The sequence below is a fragment of the Amblyomma americanum genome, chromosome 4 (assembly GCF_052857255.1).
Source record: "Amblyomma americanum isolate KBUSLIRL-KWMA chromosome 4, ASM5285725v1, whole genome shotgun sequence".
NCBI classification, from domain to species: domain Eukaryota; kingdom Metazoa; phylum Arthropoda; class Arachnida; order Ixodida; family Ixodidae; genus Amblyomma; species Amblyomma americanum.
In genome coordinates this window covers 204156610-204162609 of record NC_135500.1, presented here as the reverse complement: position 1 = coordinate 204162609, position 6000 = coordinate 204156610, and the positions used below count along the sequence as shown (strand labels likewise).

The 6000-nt window shown below is 48.9% G+C and overlaps 2 protein-coding genes across 2 annotated transcripts in view; both read left to right on the top strand.

The window, feature by feature from the left end:
- Polr1D (RNA polymerases I and III subunit AC2 l(2)37Cg) overlaps positions 1-6000 on the top strand; it is a 389457-nt gene that overhangs the window by 14563 nt on the left and 368894 nt on the right. The gene's annotated exons all lie outside the window — the stretch shown is intronic.
- LOC144129130 (sushi, von Willebrand factor type A, EGF and pentraxin domain-containing protein 1-like) overlaps positions 1-6000 on the top strand; it is a 75475-nt gene that overhangs the window by 7514 nt on the left and 61961 nt on the right. The window lies entirely within an intron of this gene.

Sequence of the window (6000 nt, the reverse complement as noted above, 5' to 3'; positions counted from 1 at the left end):
CATATTCTTTCAGTTCTGTAACCTCGGGAAAAGTGTAGAGCTCAAAACTATTTCTTGTTTTTTTAGGCGAATAAGCACTTTTGGTGAGGGTGAAAGGATTACGTGGCATTATAATGTAATAAACTAAGAAAAATGTGGCTGTGCTCTTTAGGAGGTCCATGCAATCAGAGCAATGGTTGGCTAATGTTAGCCAAGGAGATGTCTCACGAGTCAAGCCTCTAAGATGCGTCCTGTTTCGCGAGTTATGTTCAACTAGGCTGTGACCAATACGCTCACCCGGCTCATGCACCGAAGAAGGTGTACAGCACAGCGCGATCCGAAGGTAATCACGACCGTTAGATCAATTTTATCCTGGCGTGACGGTCACTTCGTCCGCAACAGGCATGGCGTTGCAGGACAAATGAATATTTCGGCTATCCGAGCTCATGTATTCGTAGAGCCTTCTTGCGAAAGCACACCGGATTAGAGCGGTTTAATCCGACTGGGTTAACTCCGAAGTGATCACCTTGAAATAGCGTTGGACGGTACAATTTATGCCCCAAGCCATTACATGCCGATGATGCCGACCTTTGTTGTTTTTTTTTGCGCCTGCAAACGCAAACTACACACCCAGAGGAGAATGAAAATTGATCGAGTGCTTACTCCACTTGGATCCACCGCTCGTCTGTCAGATTTACGATCTCAGAATCAGGGCTCCGCTCCTTCCTTGCAGCGTTTTCTTTACAACTGCTAAGAACAGCCTGGGTGAAAGCTGTTACCCATGGTGACAAACCCGTCGGGCAAAGAAGACACGCGTAGCAGGTGGGCTTCATGGTTGCTCCAGAGTAGATTTGCGAGCCAACGCATTGATTTCAATCATTTCAATACTTCATAGTTCCGCGCCGAAACGTGACTTCACTTTTCCCTCCGAAACGTGGGATTATCACGGTCATTTATGCGCGCAGTACATTTATCACCTCAGCAATGCATCGGATCTTAACGACTATATTTTAAGATTTTTAAAAGCGGAGTATTTACGGAGCCAATTCTGGGGATTTCTTCTTTTTTTGGTGTATGGTGTACCATTGACAGAATTCAGTGTTATCCAGGTGAATGCAAAGCATGAATGAGATGAAGATATGGTTCATCGTTATCCAGGTAAATGCAGCGGCACGAAAATAATTGGTCAGCACTGTCACCCGATGCCATGCAGTAATATTGCGATACAAAAGACGAGGACGTGAGAAATGAGTGCGAAGCTTTCACATGGTATGCGCAAGAGGCGCTTTAAAGGGCACCAGATGGCGTTACTGTGATCCTGCTGCCGACGACAGTGGTAGGTTGATGACGATGATAGTGTGGGTGTTATTTTAATGGGTATTGGCTTGGCTTGACAACGTCGTTACCTTTAAGTCAAGGTATGGATTCGCCACTTCAAAAAGAAAAAAAAAACTGATGTGGTGCCAAGGGAAGTCACTTGGGCTATTGTCGGAGTGTAAGGCGGCAGCGTTCCAAAATTTGCAGCGTGACTGCACCCGCGACAGCGTTCATTAACGCCTGACCGAGCAGCTATGCAACCTTGGCATCTGAGTCGATCTGCAGTGGTTAGCTTCGTGTGTGGGCGTGACGGGTTTCGGGGCTGGCGACAGTCTTGTGCGCTAAGTCCTGACGTTCATGCAATCTATGACGTCAGCACCAAGCAGTCAGGGACTACTCAAGCAAGGTCATGCCATGAGCCACTTCCGGGCCGTGTACAGGAATAAAGTCCAACAAGCTACAGGGCTACTGCTACAGTAGAGGCGACCCAGTGCAGTAACGAGGCAATCCAATGTATCGAATGTTTTCCTTGAACGTCTTTCAGTTCTATTCTTATCATCCATTGGGCTGAATAGCAGGTCCCCTTAATAGTTGGGGCGTGGCCTTGCTTGAGACAGTTACGAAGATGAAAAGGACCAGAATTTTTTCGCATTGACCCGCGGCCGTACCTAAAGGAGCCGCTCTTTTCTTATCACTCAACCAGTATACACATCTGGCTTGATGTCACAATGCACACACGACTGCATAGTCGCACTTATTCCGCAGGATCAACGGTAATGCTACGCGAATCCCCAGGTGACCAGCTACCTGGGGAATGTCAGGCCCAATATCCCCTAGCATTAAGGGATTCTGGCTTTGAAGACGCAACGGTCTGAGATTCCCCCCAAATTCATGAGAGCTTCAATGATGTCGTTGCCAAAAATGTTGCTCGAGCGGAGCAATTGGCCTTATACCTACGCAGGGCTAGGCCAGCCGGTAAACAAGCGTGACTTCTTATGGTGCTTTGAATATGTCCTCTCTACACTTTATATGCCTGGGCACCAACCTTAAAAAAAGGAAATGCTTCGATACATGCCACGGTGGCTCAGTGGTTAGGGCGCTCGACTACTGATCCGGAGTTACCGGGTTCGAACCCGACCGCGCGGCTGCGTTTTTATGGAGGAAAAACGCTAAGGCGCCCGTCTGCTGTGTGATGTCAGTGCACGTTAAAGATCCCCAGGTGGTCGAAATTATTCCGGAGCCCTCCACTACGGCACCAATCTCTTCCTTTCTTCTTTCACTCCCTCCTTTATCCCTTCCCTTACGGCGCGGTTCAGGTGTCCAACGATATATGAGACAGATACTGCGCCATTTCCTTTCCCCCAAAAAACCAATTATTATTAATTATTATTCGATACATGCCCTCGTGAACACGAATTTTGCTCCACCAATTCGTACACCCGCAAACATTGCGAAAATAAGCGTCCCCTTTTTTGTAGAACGAAAGACTGCTCGCCAATTATGAATGAAAAGTGTCCTTTTAGAGCACGCGCAATACGGGAGAATGTTTCCTCGATCAAACCGTGTGGGCGGTTCATGCTCTACTATGCAGCACTGCCAGGAGCACGGTGGCTCGGTTGGTTGGCGGAGGGAAGCTTCATTTTTTTCGAACGGGGCGCAGAGTGTCTGCTCTGGTTAGCTTCTCATACTTCTTGTTCTTTTCAGTTCTCATCATTACGCTAACAAAAAGTACGAAAAACAACAGAACTTTCGCAACCCAGTGCTAAAGATTATACAAGAAAAATTGACGTCGCGCACACACAGAAAATCTCCGAAAGCTGGCCTTGCATGAAAGCCGTATACTATTAGCTGTCTGAACGAGCTTATAATCCGCGAATCTCTGCGAGTTGCAAGGGATCCTCAGCTGTCAAAATCTTCACAACGAGGTCGTGAACGTGACTGGGGGGCATACTCAACAGATTTCGGGCCTCTCATTATGGTAAACAACTCGGGCGACAACGTCGTTTTCACGCGCGCCGTTTCGAAACAGCGCCACGCGCCGGACGCGCCGCGAAGGGACGAATCCCACGCGTCGCGGCGCTGCTACATCCGCATTCGGGACTCGGCATACGCGCGAACGCATACGCGACGCCAACTCGAGGTCTAGCCCTCGCCGCGCGTCCTTGTTCAAAAGCGACAGCGGCGGAAGAAAACACCAACCACGCCGCCCCGATTGCCGCAGACGGCCGGAGACGAAAGACGCGGGATTTACAAAACTGTGTCAGCGGGTCAAGTTCTCGCTGGCGACAGCAGTGCGGAGAGGAAGGGGCGAAACGTTGGCACGCGCCGAGCGCGACAGACAACGAGGTGTGGCGACAGGGCGTCAACTACGAGGGGGCACGCCATGGGGGAGCTCTAACCCGTGCCAGGTCGTATTTGCCTTCGAGGCGGCCGAAAAGAGGATGCTGTAGCGCTTGCGAAGACTTTTTAGAGACGCGCGTTAGTCGCTGGAGGCGTCGTCTGTGCGGCTGCAGAAGCTTGTTTGGCCCCCGCAGGCGATGACAGAGCCGCAAGGAAGAGAGGAAGAAAAAAAGAGAAACAAAGAAAAGATGAATAAGTAAGAAAAGAAGAAAGGACTGAGCGAAGGAAGGAAGGCAGAAATAAAGAGGGAAGGAAGCAACACGCAACGAATCAAAGGTGGAAGGAAGGAAGGAAGGAAGGAAGGAAGGAAGGAAGGAAGGAAGGAAGGAAGGAAGGAAGGAAGGAAGGAAGGAAGGAAGGAAGGAAGGAAACAAAGAAGGAAGGAAACAAAGAAGGAAGGAAGGAACGAATAAAGGAAGAAGGAACGAAGGAACGAAGAAAGGAAGAAGGAAGGAAAGAAAGAAGGAAGGAACGAAGAAAGAAAGAAGGAACGAAGAAAAGAAGGAAGGAAGGAAGGAAAAACGAAAGAAAGAAGGAATAAAGAAGGAAGGAAAAACGAAAGAAAGCAAGGTAGAAATAATGAAGGAAAAACTTAATAAAGAAAGCAACAAAAGAAATTGTTTAGGCCACGTCGGGTACGTCGAGAGAAAGGGATGTGCCCGCCTGCGCTTTGGTCGCCAGTGTGTTTCGTACGGCGGTGTACACAGCCAGACACTTTCTGCGCTGGCTTCGCATATGCGAGAAATTCCGCAGCTGAGCGTGTTGAGGCCGCCGATACAGTTCTCGCGCAAGCGGCATTTCTGGTTGTACAATAACTCAAGTGACCAAGAGGATCTCGATTATGCGGCGCCTTTTATGCAGACCTTCCTACTTGAAGGAAACCAGGCCTGCCGTCTCTGCGGCGAATTCTGGAGGGTAGCGAACGGTGCCGCAGCTATATGAGCGAGCATTCTGCGCTTCTTTCCGCCCGTGTTTTCACTCAGCTGCTTAAAAATAGGTGAGGCAGCTATACCAAGGCCTCTTCCGAACTCAACGTGTTGGCCTGGGCAGCTATGCGCCAAGTTTGCTAACTGGGTGCGCTTAGAAAACAAATGTAATTTAACTGGGCGAACGCTGGCAGGTGAACACAGAGAGTAGAAGGCTAAATCTGTATCCAAATACACACCTTCGCTCGCTTCAAAACAAGCGCACAGTAACCAAAATACACGGACCATGAGTCAGGCAGCAAAACTTGGAAAGTTTAATAAACAAGCCAGGCGAAGGAAAACTAGCACTCAGCTCAGGAAGGGGAGGGGGGGGGGGGGGGTGCGTAGGTGCGACGACACACTTGTTTAGGTCTATGTGTGCCCAGCATTTCTTTGGGGGTCTCTGTGCGCCCCGTATATAAACTGGCGCACGCAATAATGCTTAGTCATGATCGCATATCGGCCTCGTCGAAGAACCTCTAGCTAAAGGAAATTTGGATAAAGTGGCCTTAATGTAATGTAACCAAATAAGATAAGTCAATTTTCGTAGTAGTCTTGAGAAATAAAAACCGGCTTTCATGTGTGAAAACTTAGCAGCTGTTTGCAGTTTATATTTGTTTCACCTCACCTTTGTAAGTCCTGAGGTACATGAAAGGTATTTTTTGATTGTGAAGGCGTGTTACTTACCGGGGCCTACGATGCCACGTTTAGCCCTTGAGGGACGCTTATCATTGAAAGCAAAATGAGGAAACAAGGCACAAGGTAAACATATTTCGAAAACCAAAAATGACGGGCAATTTGCGTAGTTAGGCCAACTGCGAATAAGCGGCGTTAGCACTTCGGTTTTCGCTTCTATTCCGGTGTTCGGGAACCAGTGTTCACGGATGGAAGTTGTTCGGAGAGCGATAACTGCTTAATGTCCGTATATGCAGAACTGCTCAATCTTTACTTTACATTCATAAATCCCTAGGAGTCCTCATAACACCCCCCTCCCCTGGCGCAGTGGTGCAGCGGTTTTAGCGATGCGTGGCAGGTGCTGCCACCGGTGGGGCTTGTGAGAGCCAGTTCGCTCTTGCCGAGCAACCTCTCGCGACAAATGAATAATTTAACTGCCATCTGCCACAGTGGGCAGTTTGTTCCCAATACGACGTGCAGGGTTTCACTTCTAAGGCTTCACTGTGTTCCTCCACTTTCTGTGCGACGTGTACCTTGAAATGCTCACGCATTGAAAGGGATTGCAGGTACACACTCAAAACGCTCGGTTCAAATTCTGCAGAACTGGATCCCCACGGACTGCCCACATAAGACCATGTGCATTCTCCCAAGGCTAACTTCTTCT